Source organism: Peromyscus leucopus, chromosome 15 (assembly GCF_004664715.2).
Source record: "Peromyscus leucopus breed LL Stock chromosome 15, UCI_PerLeu_2.1, whole genome shotgun sequence".
NCBI lineage: Eukaryota > Metazoa > Chordata > Mammalia > Rodentia > Cricetidae > Peromyscus > Peromyscus leucopus.
Genome location: NC_051076.1, coordinates 31,163,093 through 31,185,645, shown reverse-complemented (window position 1 = coordinate 31,185,645; position 22,553 = coordinate 31,163,093).

Sequence of the window (22,553 nt, the reverse complement as noted above, 5' to 3'; positions counted from 1 at the left end):
TTTCCACCCACACTTCCAGGTATGAAATGAATGCCCAGCACAGTTTCTGAGATTTGCTGGAAGAAATGAAGGCTTCATGAGCAGCATAGAGTCAGAGCGTAAGCAAAGCTGGAAGAAGAAGCTTTGGTTCTGGATTCCTCAGGGAAAGGGAGACAGAGAGGCACAGGGCAAGGTCAAAGTATCTGGGAACTTTCTGGCTGTGTTCAGGACCATGTGGACCACTCATTTTGGTGGAGGCAGAAATGTTTGCAATAGAAACAAACTCCCAAATTTGCTTGTATTTTTTTTATTATCATTATTATTTTATTTTTTTGGTTTTTCGAGACAGGATTTCTCTGTGTAGTTTTGCGCCTTTCCTGGAACTCACTCTGTAGCCCAAGTTGGCCTTGAACTTACAGAGATCTGCCTGCCTCTGCCTCCTGAGTGCTGGGATTAAAGGCATGTGCCACCACTGCCTGGCATATTTTATTTTTAAATTTTGTCTGTTGCATTGCTTCATCATGCACACTTTGCTTAAAGCCAGTTAATTGCATAGTTACAGGTGCATGTAGGAGCCATGTGGTAATGCATGGCTCCCTCCTCCTTGGCTCAAGCAAGTTCATTTCACAGTCTAACACCAGTAGGCCCTGCTGTTCCCCCAAGAATGGTACCAGTTATGTTCCAAAGGTTTACCTGCTTTGGAGAAAGGAAGTAGTCAAAGACCCTTCACCCATGGAAGTTGGACACCAGACGGCATTGACAACTTCCACAGACATAAACACCACTGAGAATCTTCCTCATCTTTTCTTTTCTACCAGACTAGGATCCACCCAAATAGCCCATGGCTGACGATGACTTGAAATTGGCTGGCTTTGGTAAATTTTCTGCACTGGATGTAGCTGCGGTGGTTTTTATCTCTGAGGAGCTTTTGGCAATGTCTGCAGACACTCTCTGACACACATTTGTCAATAACGAAGTGGGCGGGACATGATTGGCATCGAGTGGATCAAGCCCAGGGGTACTGCCACAGAGGCCATATGCAAAACATCCCTGAACCAAGAGATGATTCGGTCCAAATATCAGCAGTCAGGAAGGTTAGAAGCCCTGGTTTGATTGGAACACGGCCATGTTTGTTTCTGTACTGTCTCTGGCTTCTAAAATATGTGATGCCAATGACATTGTACAGCTAAACCAAAATACCCTGCTTTGCAAATCCTGAAACATTTTCTGCCTGCTCCCAGCTGACTGAAGAGCTGTGGTCCCTGAGTCCTAACACATTTCTGTCTGTCCCAGGAAAACATTTCTGACTGCATCTAAAGCATCATTCAAGAACTGCCCCCAGACAAGGAAAACGGATCATTCTGAAAACCAATTGCATCGTATCTACCATTCTTTATTTTGACCGTTTCTGGTGATACTTTGATTCCGTGTCTTTCTCATTACCCCTCCATCATATCTTTTTATTACAAATCCTCTTCCAGGCGCTGAGCTGAGCCTGATGCCATTAAAAGGCTGTGTGCTTCCTGCTCCTTGGGGGGCCTGAAGCCCAGAGGGGGAGGCGGATATTAATTAAACCATCACCCTAATGAATGTATGATGACAAACTGTGATCAGAGCTCAGAGGCGGGAGACAGCTCCGATGACAGTTGACTGGAGCTCAGGGCATCTGGAAGTTAACTAGACGGAGACTGTGTGAATGTGTGTGTGTGTGTGTGTGTGTGTGTGTGTGTGTGTGTGTGTGTGTAGGGGGTGAGCTTAGGGAAGGGTGGTACTGGGAGTCCGACAACCTGAAGGAGAGAGTAGAACACTGATGGAAATGGAGAGCCCAGCAATGTGCTAGTGGGAAGTTGGTGAGGACCCAACAAAACCATGTCGGCCAGATGGTGTGCTGAGTCTTAACCTAAGAGTTGTCAGAGCAGAGAGAAGCCACTGAAGGGTCTGGGAGGAGACTTGATCAGATTTGCATATGAAGCTCCTAGATTGTCCGACAATATCAGGCAGGGGTCACAGGCATGGGGATGGGGAGTTGAGCTTGTTAAAAACACAGCTATTTTGAAAACAACTAGCTGATTGATTAACTTTTAAAAACCCAAGTAAGCCTCTGTGTCCCCGCCCCCCATACCTGACAGAGTCAGTGAAGAAGCTGCATTCAAACATGATCGTCTTCCTTTCACAAAGCAGGTTCCTGAGTGTAGCTGCAGCTGGAATTTACCCTACTGTGATTTCTAAGGTCATATTTCTTTTGAAGATCAGTTGAATATTTATGTGAGTGGGGGGACGGTGGTTTTTGATGTTGCTAACACTTCCAATTCTCACGGTGAGTTCAAACTTCTCTAGGACTTCTAAAATATGCTCACTGGAGAGTCAGTCGAATCGATAGCTCACCAAATAAATTCTCTCTGATGTCGACCATTTTTTCCTGTGCAAATTGTGGTTTTTAACGCAAGTTTAATTTTCCTTTTCTCTCTCCTCTACATGACGGATCACACTGCTCGCATTAAGTTTTATTGCTGTCTAGAACGTGTGCATTGTTTATCAGTAAGACCTCTGGACCGGATTGAAGTCCCAAGCCTTCTTCGTGAATGAACTCAACCCACTGTGTGGGTTGTCTGGTGGCTGTTGCTCTGAATCTGTGACCTTCCTTCCTCAAGCAAGTATTTCTACCCTAGATCAGGTGTCCTCAAAGCCCAGTGCTACTGGCAGGCCGGGTTGTACATAATGTGGCAGTGGTTCCCAACCTTCCCAACGCCGCGACCCTTTAATACAGCTCCTCATGTTGTGCTGACCCCTGAGCATAAAGTTATTTTCATTGCTACTTCCTAACTGGAATTTTGCTGCTGTTACGCATCATAATGTCAATATCTGATATGTAGATGGTGTTAGGGAACTCTAGTGAAAGGGTCACTCGCTCTCCAGAAGGGTCATGACCCACAGGTTGAGAACTACTGTTCTAAGGGAACATAGCTATACTCACTTGCGTATATAGTGTCTATGCTTGTGACTATACTACAGTGAGAGAGGTGTCACATAGCTGTCACAATGACCAGAGAGGTACAAGTCTAAAATATTTACCATACAGCCCTTTATTCAGAAAACCTTGTAAGCCCTGTTCTAAAGAAAGTTCGACATGTTATTTGCATATTCATTTTATGGGAGAGTGTTTAGTAGTAGATTTAGTGGCGGCTATGCACAGAGTGTGGGTCCTAGTCTTGCCCCTGAAGATTCTGCATTTTTCCTGCAGGTTAGATGAGACTGTGGTGGCGGCGGGGTTGGTGGGGGGTGGAGGGGTATGGGGGGATGGGGGGTGGGGGGGGAATGGGGGGGTAGCCTACTTCTCTGCAACACCTCACTAAGCATTTCATCTGCATTAGTTCACCTAATCCTTATCACAGCTCTGTCAATTAGATATTATTATCCTCATTTTGCCAATGAATACATTTAGATTAGAGAAGTTAAACAACTCTTAGAACTTGGAGGCCGCAGAAATTAGAACTTGATTCAGTTTCTATCTTTGTCCCTGGGCTGTGAGCGACACCCCTACAGTGAGCTGGTTGACAAAGGGGAGGCAGGAAGGAGGACTTCCTTTCCTGCAGTGGATGGAGGGTGGCTGTGTAGACGGATGTAGGAAGTGGGTGCTGAGGCTGCTCAGATGCCGCGGACGGCTTTTTATGTCGACACCTGTGCATCCTGGGATTCTTTTCGGGAGAGGTTTTAATTGCATCCTGAAGGGCACATGAGAAAGATCTGTGCCTAGAAAAATCTTTTGGGCCGGGCGTTGGTGGCGCACGCCTTTAATCCCAGCACTCGGGAGGCAGAGCCAGGCGGATCTCTGTGTGTTCGAGGCCAGCCTGGGCTACCAAGTGAGCTCCAGGAAAGGCGCAAAGCTACACAGAGAAACCCTGTCTCGAAAAACCAAAAAAAAAAAAAAAAAAAGAAAAGAAAAATCTTTTGACCTCCATGGAGTCCCAACGCATGCCATATTCTAGTCCCTGCTTTACTGGCTGCCGGAACATTCCATGGGAATGCCGAATTATTAAAGAAGCACTCTTTTCCCGCCCCATCTGTCATCACTGGCATATTTACACTTCACAGGCAGCCCGCGCTGCCCATGAGGGCACTGCTGCTGACATCACAGGGCTGCCAGAACAACCGCCCAGCCCTGAGATGCTGGGGACTTCTTCCCTGACATTCTATGCCATCGCCTGCAGCAAAGCTAAAAACCCTTGATCAGCTCGTCAGGCTGACTTGACTGCTGCAGGACTCATCGGATGGACCTTTCCGAACCCAGAGCCGCTTGTCCCCAGGTGCGCACGCTGATGTGCACAAATTCATGTCAACTCTAGGCTGCCTGGCTCCAACAGGTTCTTTTCAAAAGAACCTGGTGTTTGATGTGATTCAAATTCCTTCTTTTCCCTTGAAGCCATTTGTTTGAAAAAATAATATATTTTTTAAGACTCTTCAAAAGTGGAATAAATTTATACTTTACTCTGGAGTTTTCTTTACTCTATGACAAATGAAGTATTAACAGTAATAGCTATTAGTGTCCCTGGCCTACGGACAGGTCACTACAGTTGGCTGGGTTAAAAAAATAGAAAACTCAAAGTCCCCAACTATAAAATGAATTGCCCAACAGATGCAGCAGACTCCGAAGGAATCATTGTGAGCTATTTAGCTAAATAATATCCATGCTAACAAGTCCCACAAAACAGATTTCTGTGACAATGTGCATTCTGCAATGGCCCTAAACACACATCACACCATAAGGATTCTATCAGCTAATTAATACAGGGTGAGAGCTTTAAACAGAGAAATTAACTCAACAGGAACCTCATAACTGATAGCACCACACAGCCCAAAGAGAAAAGCATCAGGTCTCCAGTTGACTTCGTTTGCCCTCTAAGGACAAGAGCCACTCCAATTTTGTCTCTCTCTAGCCCTTTCAGCTGCAAATGCACTTAGAAAGGGGTTCTCTGATGTTCCTGCCTCAGCATGAGCAATGGGGACTCCGGAGTTCTTGGTTAGTCCTGGTTTCCTGGGAGATGCTCACTTTTGCAACATTATTTTGAATCTCTGTTGTGTCCCAGATGTGTGACACATATCACTCAGGACTTCACAGCTTTCACTTTTTTGTTGAGTTGTTCTTAGACATGTTCATCAACACTTGATGGTCAGTATAGATCTGCAGCCTAGATGTCCACCAGCAGATGGATTGATACTGAAAAGCTGCTTTGGAAAGTTCAAGAAAGAAGTTCAAGAAAACCAGTCTCAAGTGCTTCTTAACTTTCAATTGCCATCCCATGGTCAGTGAATTCCAAGCCCATAGTGGCCTTTTGCAGCTAAAGGTAAGCAATGCCAAACTTCCTAGCTCCCAGAAAGCCCAGTCAGAATAGAGCTCATGAACGTATATGTGGGCAAGTCCCAACCAATTCTTGCAAACCAGAGTCTGGCTTGATTATAAAAATATTGCTGCATCAGTTTAAGTTAAAATGATTTATTTTCCGTTTTAGGTTTGGAGATAGCTGGGTCTGTAAGGTGTTTGTTTGTTTGTAAGCATGGGGGGCTGGCTTCATTTCCCAGAACCTCCCCCCCCCCCCCCCACCCACATAAAAAAAGCCAGGTGACCTGGTATACACTTGCAATACCAACACTGGGAAGGTGGAGACAGTTGGATCTATCTCTACAGCTTACTGGCCAGCTAGCCTAGCCTAGTTGGGAAGTTTCATGCCAATCAAAAGACTCTGTCTCAACAAATAAAGTGGATGGATGGTGCCAAAGAAATGGCACTTGAGGTTAACCTTTGGCCTCTACATGTGCATGTGTACATCTGCAAGCACACATATGTGAAAATGCATATACAGTATACACATATACACACATACATGCACACACAAAGTCTTTCCCTTTAATTTTTTTTATCAGTTTTGCACTCTTTCCACCAAGTTCTTCCTCTGCCTTCTCAGCTGAGGAATGGATGGTGAATATGTGTGTGGTTGCTGGGAGTTTGGTCTCTATGTATAAATTCAGCATCCCACTGCTCCAGATATACATATGGTCCCTACACTTGCCCACCATTTACTGACTCAAATTGCCAGTAAGTAACTGCAATCTAATTTTGATAGAACTAAGTATAAAGTCAGCTATTTACAAGAATGGACTGACCATTCTGTGCTAGCTGGAAGATGGGGTATGACTTCCCAGGGAACAAAATGGAATATTGAGTCATGAAAAACATGTTCAACTTGGGAGATCAGGATGAAGGAGGAGCAGGAATGAGTACTTCAGACAGAGGAACCAACATCAGAAAGGTCCCAATGAAACAAGATGGTAAAATCAGATCATCTTGACTATTCATACCGCTGGGACATCTGATAAAGACTGACATATCCCAGAAGTTGGGCCCAATCAACATGCAGGGACCACGCAGCAAAGAGCAAATCCAGTGTTATCATTTAAATACTCTAACCTTTGAAAGACAAATTTTATCACTGTACTACCCATAGCATCAAAGACATACTTGTTCTTATTAGATGGGCATTATTTGCCCATCTATCTGTTGAGTACTGAAAAAACTTTTTGCGCATCAGAATGGCAAATGGAATCTGAGTATGTATTGTTCCTAACGCATGGCCACAAGATGTCTTTCAGTAAGACGAATGAGTCACCAATCATTGACATGTAGGCTAACAGATAGAAGAGGACAGAATTAAGATGCTAACAGAACTGCATATTGCACATTTTAGTGCCATTGCTTCCTAAGGAGTAGAAGAGTAAAATGTGAGAGAGGCGTGCAGTATGTGCCCAGCTCAGATCCTTGCTGTCCAATGGAAATATGATGCCTGCAATATATGTAATGTGTTAAAGTAGCTCCTCTAGAAGTTAAAGTGATGGGGTTAATTATATCAGCATTTCATTTAGCCTATTATAACAATGGTTTCCTATTTTGTTTTTGTTTTTATGAGACAGGGTCTCTCTGTATATTTCTGGCTGTCCTGGAACTCACTCTCTATACCAGGCTGGCCTTGAACACAGAGATCTACCTGCCTCTGCCTCCCACGTGCTTGGGATTAAAGCCATACCACCACTGCCTAGGAGTAACTGTTCTTTAAATCTGATGATTTTTGGCTCATGATGGATTCATTGCTGAATAATTTCGTTTTAAGTTAAAAATGTATTAATTATCATTTGTACTGGATACTATAGCTCACCAATGGAACACTTGGCTGTATGTGAAGAGTCAGTCTCTGTCAGTGCTCAGCGCTGGGAGAGAGTGTGTGTGGACTACCACTAATTTGGGAAAAATCAAAGTTAGGAATTCAAATTATGATCTCTGTTGAATAATTACTCAATTTATTGTCCATTAATTATATGTTAGATGCTTTTGGTAGATTATTGCATTTAATCCCCATAATAACCTTCTGTCATAAATGATCTTAGTAACATTTTCTTCTTCTCCTCCTCCTCCTCATCCTCATTTTTCTTTTCCTCTTTCTCTTCTTCCTCCTTTTATCCTTATCCTTCTTCCCATTAAAGTTGTAAAATATTCAAGTTAAATTATTTTCCCAAGTTATGTGACTGTGAGTGAAGGCAGGGACAAGATTCAAGTCCAGCCCACCACAGATTTGCAGCCTACCAAACACAAGGACCTTTAGTCATCAGACCACATCTCCATCATACATGACATTGTTCTGCTCATTCAAATTCAATCTAGAAGATTCCCACCCCCCCCATAAACACAACATAATAAGGACTCAAAAGACAAGTATGGAGTCTTCTAGTATCTTACAATATAGTGACAAAGAGTGAAGCCAAAGGTCAATGGGAAAGACAATGAGTGGTTATTTAAACTGGAGGAGACTGAGGAAGGCTTGGTAATTAAGATAATAGGAGTTGCATCCAGAAGATGGTTTCCCTTCACTAGATGCCAATGGATTTCATTATTTAACCAAATGATTCATCTGTCCAATAGGCATAAAAGAAGAAATGGAACCTATGAGGTCATTTCCTTTCTTCCTCCAAGTGTCTTCTTTCTCTGCTACATTGTTTGATTTGTGTACAGAAATTTAATTAGATGAACCAAGGCAGTTTCTTAAAATTATTTTTCCCATTGTTCTGATAAAATACTCCAACAAAAGAATCTTAGGGAAGAAGGGGTTCATTTTGGCTCAATTGAGGCTATAGTCCCTTATGATGAGGAAGTCACTGCAGCAGGAGATTAAGGCATCTAGTCACATTATAACCACAATCAAGAAACATAGAGCAATTAATTATTGTGATTATATTACTTTATCTTTCTTATACAGTTCATAATTTCAGCCCAGGGAATGGTGCCACCCATAGTGAATAGGTCTTCTCAATTAATTAACCTAATCAAAATAACATCTTAATCTCACAGGCATGCTCCAAAGGCCTATCTTCTATGTCTTTCTAAATTCCGTCAAGTTGACCATTAAGATTAACCAACACAGTCAGCCTTTACTTTAATAAAATGAATGAAATCAGTAAGGGATTGATTATAGGTATCAGGGTCATGTCTGGTCTGGAGGTTCCTATATTCCTGGTTGCCAGATTTTTTTTTAAATAAACCTATATGCAAGGTACCCAATATTGATTCTGCATATTTTGTACCAAATAAAAATAATTGTTCATGAGAATTTTACTTTAGTGTGTGTGTGTGTGTGTGTGTGTGTGTGTGTGTGTGTGTGTGTGTGTGTTTTATAAAATGTATTGAATTCTACAGATCTGGTCTTAAAAGTTTGAAGACTATCTGTGTTCCTGTGAGTACGTGAGAGCTGGGGAGAAGTGTCTGCATACTACCTGACTCTGGCTGGTCATGTTTCTTCCCCTTTTTTTGGTACTATGTCTTAGTTTTGTTCCAGTTGCTGTCATAAAAGTACCCCGACAAGAGCAATGGAGAAAAGGTATATTTAGGTCACAATGCAAGAGTTACAGACCATTATTTTGGGAGATGAAGGTGGCAGGAACTCAGAACAGCTGATCACATCACATTCACAGTCAAGAGCAGAGGACAATGACTTTATGTCTGTGTACCAGTGCTCAGCTTCATTTCTCCTTATTCAGTTCAGGGTCTAACTCAAGCACAAAGTGGGAATATTTCTTACAGACATGCCCACGGACCAAAAAATCTAGACAACTCCTCATCAAGGTTTCCTTCCTAGGTCAAATTAAAAACTGACCATCGCATACTTCTATAGGCTTTTTTCATGTTGGTACTGTCTGCCATAAAATAAAGCAAAACAAACAAACAAACAAAAACACTCCTGGGTATCACCTGGGAGCGATAGTGCATGGTGTTAGTCCCAGCACTTGGCAGGCAGACCTGTGAGTTCAAGGCCAGCCTGGTCTACAGAGTGAGTTCCAGGACAGTCAGAGCTACACAGAGAAACCCTGTCTCAAAACCAAACCAAACAAAAAACAAACAAACAAAAAACTTCTTGGGCATCATTGTATGAAGCTCTCAGTGAGGAGCCTGGGAGTGGGAACTGGAAGGGCTGGCCATACTTCCTTCGCTCTCCCACCCATTTCCCACAGCCTTTTCTCTCAAGATCAGTAATTTCTTTTTGTTGTTGCTTTTACTTTCTTCAGAACTTAGAACTGATTTCTTGCATGCTAGGCAATGCTATAGCACCTAGTATATCCCTAGCCTTGAACTCCCATCCTCCTGATTCATCACTCCATGTAGGTAGGATTACAGGCATGTTGCACAAGACCCAGCTACACTTCCCATTCTTGACTGAAGAGCTGAGCATCTTAAAGGTACGAAAACCTTGACTTTCCCTAGTCCATGAGAAAAGCAGCCCAGATATTGCAACTTTCATCTTGGTCTCATTCACTAACCACTGAATTTCTTAGTCTTATTACTTTCTTTTTTTAGCTCAGTTCTACTCTTCTCTGCGCAGGAACCTCCTTCTCTCCATGCCATCTTGCAATGGCCTTGTGGGAACATATCTTGTCTGGAATTCATAACCTTTTTGACAGCTGGACCTATTTTGCAAGCCCAAATATCCATCATGGAATCATGCTGAAGATATTAGGCAGGGGAGGCCACCCAGGCACACTGTGTGTTTGTGTGTGTGTGTGTGTGTGTGTGTGTGTGTGTGTGTGTGTGTTCTCATACACATTTGCTTCTGATTTTAACATTCCATATCATGTGGAAAAACTTGACAGGAATATGCAGGATAAATCCTTTCCATTTTGAATTGTGAGTTGCCCATCTGCCTCTGCACTATTTCATTGGAAAAAGTTACTATTCAATCAGACAGTGTTTTACACACACACACACACACACACACACACACACACACACACACACACACTACACATAGACATTCCAAAGGCCAACATATTAACTACCCACATATTATTTCTACTAGTGTTTTTCAAGTGATACATGTATTAGAAGCATTTCTGGAGCTGGGTAAAATTTAAATTCTTGGGCCTTGATCCAAGGAATTTGGTTCTGGAAGCCTGGGAAGGGACTAGAAATATGAACTATAATAAACATTTAAGCAGTCTCAGAATCTTGGTGCAATCTTAGGGCTATCCTTTGAAAAACATTGCCATATTTACTTGAGGCATTTCACGATGGCTACCATGACACCTGCAAGGCCACCTCTCCACAGTGGAGCCAGAACTTCACATTTTTATGCAGCGACATCTCTCTCTCTCTCTCTCTCTCTCTCTCTCTCTCTCTCTCTCTCTCTCTCTCTCTCTCTCTCTCTCTCTCTCTCTCAGTAGCTGTCCAGAACACATCCTCCATGTGGTCCTGAAGTTGCCACCACTCTGCCTGGGGACAGCACTAAGATGTGTGGGGAGGGTGTCTCATCTCTCAACCAGTGTTGTACGTCTTCTTTAACTTACTGGAGCATTTCGCTCTTACAGAGAGACTTCCATCTTATGAAGACTCCCAGGATGAGTCCTTAAGTGAACCTTTGAGGAGCATTGTGACCAGCTTGAGGTCTTGGGTAGTTTGTGTCTGGAGAGGGGAGTGGATCCCAACAACTCCTGACATTTAGTGAGGGACAGACAAATGCTCTCAAGGAAGATATTAAACCATGGCTGTCCTTCCGCCAGGTGCCTGGCCAGTCTTCTGTTCTTTGTAGGACCATTAGCAGCTGATCAGTTTGAGGTAAATTGCACCTGAAATGATAAAACTCTAACACCTTCTGTAGGCCTGGACTTGTAGATAGATATTGTTTAAATTTGACTTTATCATGGAATATCTCATTTTCTTCATTTATAATGATGGAAAGTTTTGCTGGGTATAGTAATTTGGGCTGGCATCTGTGGTCTCTTAGAGTCTGCAGCACACATTTCCAAACACTTCTGGCTTTTAGAGTCCCCTTTGAGAAGTCAGGTGTACTTCTAGTAGGTCTACCTTTATATTCTACTTGGTCTTTTTCCTTTGCAGCTTTTGATATTCTTTCTCAGTTCTGTATGTTTAGTGTTTCGATTATTATGTGGCAAAGGGATCTTCTTTTCTGGTCTAATCTATTTGGTGTTGTGTATGCTTCTTGTACCTATATAGGCATGCCTTTCTTTACATAAGCAAAATTTTCTATCATTTTGTTGAAAAATTTTCTGAACCTTCCATCCAGTGTTCTCCTTCCTCTATTTCTATTATTCATAGGTTTTCTCTTTTCAGTGTCCCATGTTTCCTGGCTGTTTTGTGTGAGGAATGTTTTTAGATTTAACGTTTTTTTGACTGATATATCCTTTTCTTAGATCCTGTCTCCAATGCCTGAGATCCTCTCTTCCATCTCTTGTATTCTGTTGGTGAAACCTGACTCTTGTAGTTTCTGTTCAAATTCCTAAACTTTTTCATTTTCACAATTCCTTCAGTTGTGTTTTCATTCTTGCTTCTATTTCCATTTTCAGGTCTTAAACAGTTTTACTCATTTCTTCAACTGCTTGTTTTCCCCCCTACCGGCTTTCTTTAAGGGATTTATTGATTTCCGTCAATTGTTTGTGTTTCCCTAGATTTATTTAAGGGATTTATTAATTTCCTCTTTAGTTGTCCTAGCTGTTTTGATTGTGTTTTTATGCTGGCATCTGGGCATCTGGGTTTGATATGATTATAGGTCTAGATGGTGACTTCTGGGAGGTCAGGAGGAGAAGGTCTGTGGGATTCACAAGATTCGTAGTCAGAGGAATGAGAAGCTGCAGCTAGGATGAGTCTGCGGGACCAGGTATGCTGGGGGAACAGAGAGAGCAGAGAAGGTAGACTGGCAGGTTTGCTGGCAGGTGTGGCCTGTGCTTGAGCAGGGGGTGTCTGCCTAAGTTCAGGGCTGGGACACAGCAACAACTGGGGGTCTCCTGGAGGGGATAGTTTGTGGGATCCACAGGAGGCATGGAGCAGGGAGAGGGAAGACTACTGGCTGGTGTTCTGTTGCAGGGCTGGGAGCAATCCTGAGGGATTGGCTTTGCTGGAGGAACAGACAGGGCAGAGAATTCTTTACAGACCTTGAAAGGACAACTATCAACTTCATACGTAACAACAAAAAACCCAGGATAGCTAAAACAATCCTGAACAATGAAAGAACTGTTGGAGGTGTTACCATCCCTGATTTTAAGTTGTACTACAGAGCTATGGTAATAAAACTGCATGGCATTAGCATAAGAACAGGTACGTTGATTAATGGAGTCAATTGAAAACCCAGACATAAATCCATATACCTATATACCTCTGATTTTTGATAAAGAAGCTAGAAATACATACTGGCAAAAAAAAAAGACAGCATCTTCAACAAATGGCAATGGTCAAACTGGATATCTGCATGTAGAAGAATGAAAACAGACCCAGACTTATCACTCTGCACAAAACTCAAGTCCAAATGGATCAAAGACCTCAACATTAAACCAGATACACTGAACCTGATAGAAGAGAAAGTGAGGAGTAGCCTTCAACGCATTGGCACAGGAAATGACTTTCTGAATAGAACAACTTTTAAATAGTACATTCTAGTTTTTAGAGATGCATGGTTGCTCTTTTTTGAGGTGGAGCCTAATTCTAGATTGGATTACATAAAAAAATCATTTTTATGTAATTGCTAACAGGAGCTAAGTCAGTCTCTATAGTTCTAACACATGGACCTCCCTCTTGTTCCTTAGGCATCCTGTGGATACTCTTTCTTCCTGACTTTTGCATAGGCTGGTTCTGGGTGATCCCCTTTCCCTGACAGGTGACTCACCCCACCTTTCTTAGGATGCTCATCTTCCCCCAAAATACTTCCTTTAAGTACATTTAAAAGCATCAGCCCCAACCATATATCCTTCTAAGCTGTGCACTCAATTATTACACTCATTACTTTTAAAGACTCTGTTTATTGGGCTCCTCCTTGTATAGAATGTAAGTTCTGGGGGGACAGGGAGTTTGTTCTGCCTTGAACACTGAAGCATTTCTGGTGAACATATCCTGGCACTTAAAAATAGTTTGTGAATTAATAAAAATGTCCTTGAGGATAAAAATCTGTTTACCCCATCTCTGTATCTACTCCAGTACTTAAAAGAACACACACGAGGACTTAATAAATTTTCATTAAGCTCTAATTGTATTTTATTACTAGTTTCATAATGACCTACGATTGTGTGGCATTATAAATTCATGTTAGTTTTCACACCAAGGGACAGCATTGCAGGAGGCAGCACCATAAACCTGTGTGCACATGCTGACCCTGGTGTGTCCTCTCAGTTCTGTCTGTATCACCAGCCAGCCTTTGCCTCTTATCATGTGTCCACACACTAGTCCCTCTTCAGATGCTTTCCTGTTGAGTTAATGAAAGAAGTTGGTACAGTTCCTCTCCTCACTCCCAAAGCTCAAAGGTTATGCTGTTGCTGTACTGTGTAAGAACAGCTACGATTGACTTGATCTCTACAAAATGGTCCATATGGTTCCAGCCTAAGACCTGGCTAATCTGACACAGTTGTGAGTAAGAACACAAATGTGCAGTACCAGCGTGTCAGTCTAGGATTTTTCTTTCTTTCCATTTGAGCCAGAGCTCAGTCAGAGCATATGGTACTGGGCTTGGAGACATAGACTCCGTTAGATCTTGTCTCCACAGTGTCAGAAAACACTCTTTGTTTAGATGCTGGAGGTTGGACCTCCCTGTAAGCCAGGGTGGGTATCTCAGCAGCTCCTTTCTCGCAAAGCCTCCACTGACACTGATCTGTATCAGAATTTATATCAAGAGCCTATCATTTGGGAAATGGATCATTTTAGCAGTGCCCAGAACCCATGGTAACTGATGATTTCTCCCCATTTCCATCCCATACATCAATGCAAGAACACAATCCAGACAGAGAATAAAGTAAAAAATACACAAGGAGATGTCCACTAAATAAGACACTAAAAGACAATGTCTAGGCTTCATAAAGAATTAACACAAGGCAGAACATGGATGCTGTATCCTTGTCACAAACACACAACACTGCAGGAGCTTAATGAATAGCACATGGCTTGAAGATCCATTTTGAGGAGTACTGGAAGGCAATCGGTCAGTAGTCAATGTCTGATTGGAAGATCATGTCTACTTCAGTCATAGCCATTCATTCAAAAAAGATTTCATGGGCATAGAGGCAGCAGAGAATCTTGATTTCAGGTAAGTTATCTCAAACCAGACTGGATCAACCCTATCACTGCTGTTTTGTTGGCTGTAGTATGTCAGGAAAGCGATGATTGAACCCACCTGTGCCTCAGTTTCCCTCTTTGTTAGCTGGATGCATGTGCCTACCTCATAGGAGTGGTATGAGGACTCATTAGATGGGCAGCAATGTTTCTGAAGTGATTCACATAGAGCTTTACAGATATAAGTCCAAGTGGAGTCCTGCCTGAAAGGCTGGCTGTAATGGCCGCAATATGTCTGCATCTGCAGATGACTCCAAGTGCCTGGGACAACACAATCCAGGGAAATGGCAGGGACTCCCCAAGTGACATTCCGAATGAGAAAATGATGCAGCTGCGTCATCATAATTGCACCGAGAGGCTGAACTTACCTGTGTCTGTGTCTACAGTTCTCCACGAAAACAGATCATGCAGTAGGGAAACATCACACTGGATGTTTGATGCTGTGCAGATATGTCCCCCAAAGTGTTACTTAGGCTTAATAGTGAACATGGTTTAATTAATTGTGACAGCAGGGATATATTCCAAGTCACCCTCGTGCAAACAATTACAATAGTTAATTCTCAGCTCTCTAGAAAGGAGGAGGAATTCCTAGCAGAGTAAGTAGTCTGATTCAAAATATAGTCCTATCTGTATACCTGTTCCTCAAATATACCCCATGCCACAGAGCAGTGGGGAATATTCTCAAATTAATGCTGCCCTTGGGAATAGACATTCAGAGGTTTTGCGCAGAGAGTTTCCTCTGTTATTATTTAAGCACCAGTTGGGAAATAGCATCTTGATCTGTGCATGCTTTGATGATGTAGGAATTTACAGCTATGAGCAGAGAAAGATCCATTTTCTTCGACAAACTTGGTGGAGGCAGAAAAACACGCAGTAAATTAAAGCTGATTTGCATGACATTGTGCACGCATGCAGTCCTTCCTGGGAGGCAGGGAATGTTCTCTGATTGAATTTTCTATTTCTCTATGCTTGTGTGGTATTCTGGGAACAATTGAGGAGTCCTCTGTTGCCTAATTAACACCTGTAAATTCACATCGCCTGGTGTCTTCCTTATATTGCAGAGGCAATGAGTCCAAGTCCTGGTAGGGTTGTATTTTTATTAAAATTTCTTCGTATCTTTTTCTTTCATGTCAAACAGATTGCTACATATTTAACCCTTTTGTGTTTTTTTTTTTTTTTTGTGTGTGTTCTGTCTTTATCCCGGGAAATAAAGTGAAAGCAAGAGAACTATTATTGGGCTGCTAAAAAGAAGAAATTGCATAACCAGGAAGGAGGTAGATGGTGAAATATGGGTTCTGACTATATACACGGGGACATACTAATTGAAGATTGAAATTCCAACTTGTCTGTTGTTCAGTCCATATGATACAAATGATGATGTATGATGATTAATTCATTATCACATATTTCTTGTTTGACACATACTGTTGAAGGCAAAGTGGTTTTCAAGAGAAAGGACAAAGCTACCATCCTCGAAGCATGGCCTGGTGACAGAGGTAATAGAAAATAAAGGCAAAACTGACTAATATGTGGAAATATGGTTGTGGAAGTATGGGGAAAAAAAGAGAAGCTAACCCATTGTGAAGGATCATAGATTTTTTTTTTAAATAGTAGATGAAACTTGGCATGAATATTAGAAGAGGCAAAGAATTCTGGGGAGGGACATTAATATGCACAAGTGTCCTGTTAATGGATAATGCAGGTACTCATGTGTACACCGGTCTAGGGTGACCTCATCCCTGTGTGAACCAACCAGCTAGCTTGGTTAATGGGACTGAAAGGTCCCACCCACTTGTGTTGGGAGAATTCCTACAGAGCTACACCTGGTTTGATTTGCAGTGTTAGCACCTAACTTTAATCTGCCTTTTGTGATTGCTACCTTTGGCTTCCTTGGTACCTTCTGTGTGAATCTTGTCTGGGAGTTTTCTGGAGGTGTAAAGCCTATGCAAACTTGCTTGAGGATGAACCCGGAATACCACAAGTAATTTCTCGACTGAGAATTTGCATTTGGCATTGTCCCTTTGGGGAGCTTAGTTGAGAGGTATTGGGGTATGAAGATTAACCTGCTAAAAGGTATAAATTGGAGAACAATAAAAGGGCCCTTTGCTAAGCTGCAAAGGACTGTCCGTAGAGACGTATGTCCCCTGCAGCTGGGAAAGGCTAAAATCATCCTTGAGGTGCCTCCGTGTCTTGATTCCACAGACCTGTGTGAACACCCACACCCGATATACAACAAACGTAGTCACCCCTGCTCTGCAGTGGAGTGGGTTCCTTACACAGTGACATATTACATTGCTGTGCCATGAGGGTAGGTGACCAAAGTTGTGTATCATCACCTTGCTTCCAAACCCCTGGAATCAGCTTAATTACTAGAATAAGCCTCAGCTCATGAGTGATAGAGAAATTGCATCACTCCCTTCAGATGGCGCATGTTCGGGGCATTTGGGGGTGGAGGTAGTAGACTCTCTTTTTGTTGGCCAGTTTCAAAGTTACATCCTTCTGAGTGGGTATGGTCAATGGGCACCTTCTGCCCTAGAAATTAAAGGTAACTAAGACCCTGTTCAAAAATTTCAAGTAAGTACTAATAGGGTAAGGTGTATCCCATTGGTTGTTGTATTTGTTATGGTGAGACATCATAATGAGCAAGTTCCCCCAAATGTATAAAGATTTTAGAACAGGACAAATATGTATTCTTTGTGTGTAGCAGTGCTATGTAGGACAACAGGTTGTTGGAGTGGTCTTTGTTCATTAAATTATTTATGGACCCAGACTTATAAAACATGTACTATTTTCAAATTGTGGCTATCAGAATAACACTGAGGATGTCTGTGTACACCATCAATAGTGAAAATCACATGGCTGGCAAGATAAGGGAGAGCTGTATAGGACAGGTCTGGAAGTGAACACATGACATCTATCTACATCCCTCAGCTAGAACCTATCACATGGCCATATCTAATCGCAAGAGTGCTATTAATCCAGAAAGAAGAGGGGAAAATGTGGGTAGTCTTCACAATCCCCTCAGACCAAGCCACCTCCTAGCAGTATATTGTACTTTTTTTGACTCTGACTCAGCAGTCATCCTGAACATTGGGACCTTAGTTTATCACTACAGTTGTATGCCAGCCATATGGCCACATGGTCCACATTCCGCACTACTAGCCAGGGAGAAGTGTTGACTTGTGGATGAAGGCCAAGGCCATAAAAGTAGGAGTGGGAGAAACTTTCCCTGTGATCTCATGCCTGGAGGTCCATGTTGTTTTAAGATGATAGAATCTGAAGTTCTTGTCTGTTTTATTTGTTCATAGTTCTGAAGAACATTATAATCAAACAGAGAGTTCTGAATAAACACACAGCTTTGAAAACAACTGAGCTAGATTTCCAAATTAATGACCTTAAAAGTTGTTAGGAGTTGTTAGCCAGTCATGAAAGAAATTTGAAATTCCACCTCAAAGGCTAAGAAGTAGATAAATAGAAAACATGATCTGATCAACTTCAGACTTACTGGAAATTTTATTCAAGTATTTTTAAAAAATTAATTATTTTTTTGTCAGTTTCATACAGTGTGTTGGTTACCTTTATGCCAAGTTGACACAACTTTGATGGAGTCATTTGAGAAGGGAGAACCTCAATTGAGAAAATGTTCTCACCAGATTACCCTGTGGGCAGGCCTGTGGTGCATTTTCTTGATTGATGATTGGTGTAGGAGGGTCTGCTCACTGTGGGTGGTGCCACCCCTGGGTAGGTAACTTTGGGTGCTATAAGAAAGCAGACTGAGGCCGGGCAGTGGTGGCGCACGCCTTTAATCCCAGCACTCGGGAGGCAGAGACAGGCGGATCTCTGTGAGTTCGAGGCCAGCCTAGGCTACCAAGTGAGTCCCAGGAAAGGCGCAAAGCTACACAGAGAAACCCTGTCTTGAAAAACCAAAAAAAAAAAAAAAAAAAAAAAAAAAAAAAAAAAAAAAAAAAAAAAAAAAGAAAAAGAAAGCAGACTGAACAAGTCATGAGGAGAAACCCAGTAAGCTACACTTCTCCACGGCTTCTGTCCTAGTTCCCACCTCCAGGTTCCTGTCCTGACTTCCCTGTGAGAAGAACACATAAGCTATAAGGTGAAACCAGCCCTTTTCCTCCCCAAGCAGCTTTGGGTCACGGTGTTTTCTCACAGCAGCAGACAATCTAGTGAGGACACATAGATACAATATATTCAGATCATATCCACTCCACAGTCCCAACTCCAACTCCTTTTAGACCCCCATCACACCCCAACTTCACGTTATCCTCCTCCTCCTCTTTTTATACCTCACTAGTGAGTGCTTCTCATATGCACACGGGTGTAGGGCCGTCCACTAGAGCACGAGCTACTTGGGACTCTGTGTAGTCCGCCATGTTGTTATTTGACTTGCATTTGGTGTGGCGCACCATTTGCTAGTCTCTTCACCCATGTTCTTTTCTTATCGTTAGTATGAGCCACTCAAGTAGTGCCATTTGGTGACCATAGACTTGCTAACAAGAGCAAACAGGAGCACTGACATCTTGTGGCAGTGTTTAGATATAATATTTATTTAATAATACAATTAATATAATATAACTACATAACTATATAACTATGTATACACACACATATATATGTATGTATGTGTGTGTGTGTATATATATATATATATATATATATATATATATATATGATCCAGAATATCCTTGTAATAAGGTTTTCAGATTGTTAAAGAGTGAAAATGGGATTTAAAACTTATACCAAGTCCTTAGACTTTCATAGACTTTCACTTTGGGATGTATGTAATGTGATGGGAGGAGCTTGACCTTCACAGAAAGACTATGTCAGGCTCAAACGCTCATGTTCCTTACTATGTTCTCTCTATTTCCTTTCTTCATTTTCAAAACAAAAATAGTAATGGCAATCGTACAGAATCTCAGTGAGATTAGAGACAACATACATAAATTTTTGAGTGTATGGATGAGTGTTCAACAGAACACAGTAGTGTTGTTAGCATTGTGAGAAATGAACTATCTGTTCTCAGAGTACCTGCCAAATGCAATGTCTAAAGTTGTGTGTGTGCATGCACGTGCGTGCGTGCGTGCGTGCGTGCGTGCGTGCATGTGTGCATACGTGTGTGTGAGATCTCCATCAGACATAAACAAGAAATCGTAAGGAACAATGAGTTCTCCAAATGTGTTCTGTGGCCCCAGCAGAAGTGAAGACATAGACTGACACTGGGAGATTTGATGGAGCTTGAATCTCTGCTCTCATCAACCAAGGCACATTTGCTTCATAGAATTTTCACTTAAGATAGTATTTTGAAAGTGAGTTTTATGGTAAAAATGTTTTAAAAATGAAAATCATCAATATATTGCATTTAATCACAGTGAAAGCTATGGTGATGTACAATAGTCAAACCTTATGTGTTAGGTATCACTGTTACCCAGACTGTAACTACTAAGAACTTAAATTAAATTATATGTACACATACATTTCTGTGTTTGTGTGCGTGTGCATGTATGTATGCATATACATAAAATGCATATATACATTTTACCTGTTTTTGAATGAAAAATAATCTTGTCAATAATGTAAACAGCTTAGAATATTCCTCAATTTTGAAGACTTTCATGAACACACCTTCCAGGTCTAAACTTCAAATCTAATTCTTTCAACATTAAGTGAAATCATTTTCTCACCTTTTTGAAATACTAACCCACAGCTATGCATAGCCGACAGCTAAGAATTCACACCTCTTGCCCGCCACAGTCTCTTAATGAGTCAGCGTCCTTCGCTGGGTTCCTATTAAAATGAAGACGCGTGAAACTGGTTTCAGGCAAGTTGAGAAAAATAAGACTGCTTCGGAATTTTTCACCGTAATTTCATCCCAGGGGCCTGCCCGCCCGAGAAATGCAGACGCATGCACACTCACCAGCCAACCACACACACACACACACACACACACACACACACACACACTCACTCACAGAGAGAAAGGGCTTATAATTGTTATGTAAATGTTTCTGTTAACTAAAGATTAGGATGCCAGTTGTCTAAGGAATTTATATAATTGTAAGTCTGAGAAAAAAAATGCATGATGGGAGAGAAAACATGAGAAAAATCTCTTAGCCAATGACCTGGGCTCTCTCCTATCTTGGAACTTCAGATCCTTTGCTGTCATGTAACACAGATTTCATTTTAGCCAGTGGTGGAACTCATTTCACTCCAGAAACTATCTGTTCTCAGAGTACTTGCCAAATGCAATATTTTGTGGCAGTGTTTAGATATAATATTTATTTAATAATACAATTAATATAATATAACTACATAACTATATAACTATGTATACACACACACATATATATGTATATGTATGTATACATATGCTGTGAGAAAACACCATGACCCAAAGCAGCTTGGGGAGGAAAAGGGCTGGTTTCACCTTATAGCTTATGTGTTCTTCTCACAGGGAAGTCAGGACAGGAACCTGGAGGTGGGAACTAGGCACCAGAAACATCAGCACATTTTTGCTTTCCTCCCTCCCTCCCTCCTTCCCTCCCTCCCTCCCTCCCTTTTCCCCTCTTTTCTTTCTTTCTTTCTTTCTTTCTTTCTTTCTTTCTTTCTTTCTTTCTTTCTTTCTTTCTTTCTTTCTTTCTTTCTTTCTTTCTTTCAGAAAAGAGTCCCCTTTCACACAATAACAGCCCGGTGTTGATGGGGATTTGCAGTACTATGGCTCAAATTCGTAGGCACACAGGAGCATTTGATGCTGTTTTCTTCCCCTCTGGCTCTTGGCACAAGGGGTGTACAGTCGTAGCGCATTGTGTTTGAAGACTTTCATTAACAACCGCGCACGACCTCTGAATTGACTTTTTTTCCCCCTTCAAAGGAATCATTATTTCCTCAATCTTAAACAGTTTAGTTGATTGAATCAACCATATCATTATTTTAATAGGTCATTAAAATAAATGAAAAAGTTCAAATGATTATAAAACCTGGGTTTTCTGCAATACCATCACAGCCAGAAGCCCTACAATCTATAAGCCAAGGCTGTGGAACAAGAGCCAGACAGCACCATTCAAATGCCCTCTGAAACCAGGACACAAGTAAACAAATTAGTCCAAGAGAAACGTCTAGCTAACACAGTCAAGTGTTGAGATCACGCTGTGAAGGAAAGACATTAAACTGAGATTTGAATTAGTTTCTGCTCCCCAATAGCTCAATGGGTAGTAGTGGAAGAGTCACTAGATCTGAACCCGACTTCCTACACAAATAGAAAGCTTCTGGCTTTATTTCCGGTAAGTACCTAGTGTGCTAATAGGCATAGGATAACTTAGTAACAGTTCAAAAGATGTTTCTAGCCCTCTCCGTTTTGGAACATAACAAGTGTTGCACCCTGACCACTTGATAGACACTGTCATAGGAAGTACTTTGGCCTATGAATTAAGAGCAGAGTGATGTATGTCACTCTCAGGTAGAAACTGGTTGGTTGGTTTGCCACACATTTTTCTCATTGTAGTAGTGGTTGTGGATGCTCATACTGAGACAAATCTTGGTTTTTGGGTCCCTAAGACACCATAATGCAAACGAGACTCCCCTGCTATGATGATCATAAAGTATATGTAAGACTTCTTATTAGGTTAAACTTGGAGATTTTAGAGCTGTTTATTACTGCAGCATAACCTAGCATATCCCGACTGGTAGAGTGTATGTAAGCACTTTGAAATGTATTAAGCATTATTCCTATGAAGAATGAAGAAAAGGCTAGTTTTGAAAGCTTAAAAAACATTTTTGTTCTATGTAGATTATTAAAGCTGTCTTTAGAAAAATAATCTTGCCATCTTGTCTCTTTAGGAAAAAAAAAAATCTCAGGAACCCCATCCCTAGATGAAAGGTGACAAGCAGTTGTCAACTGCTGAGAGAAGAGTTAGTCTTTCCCAGG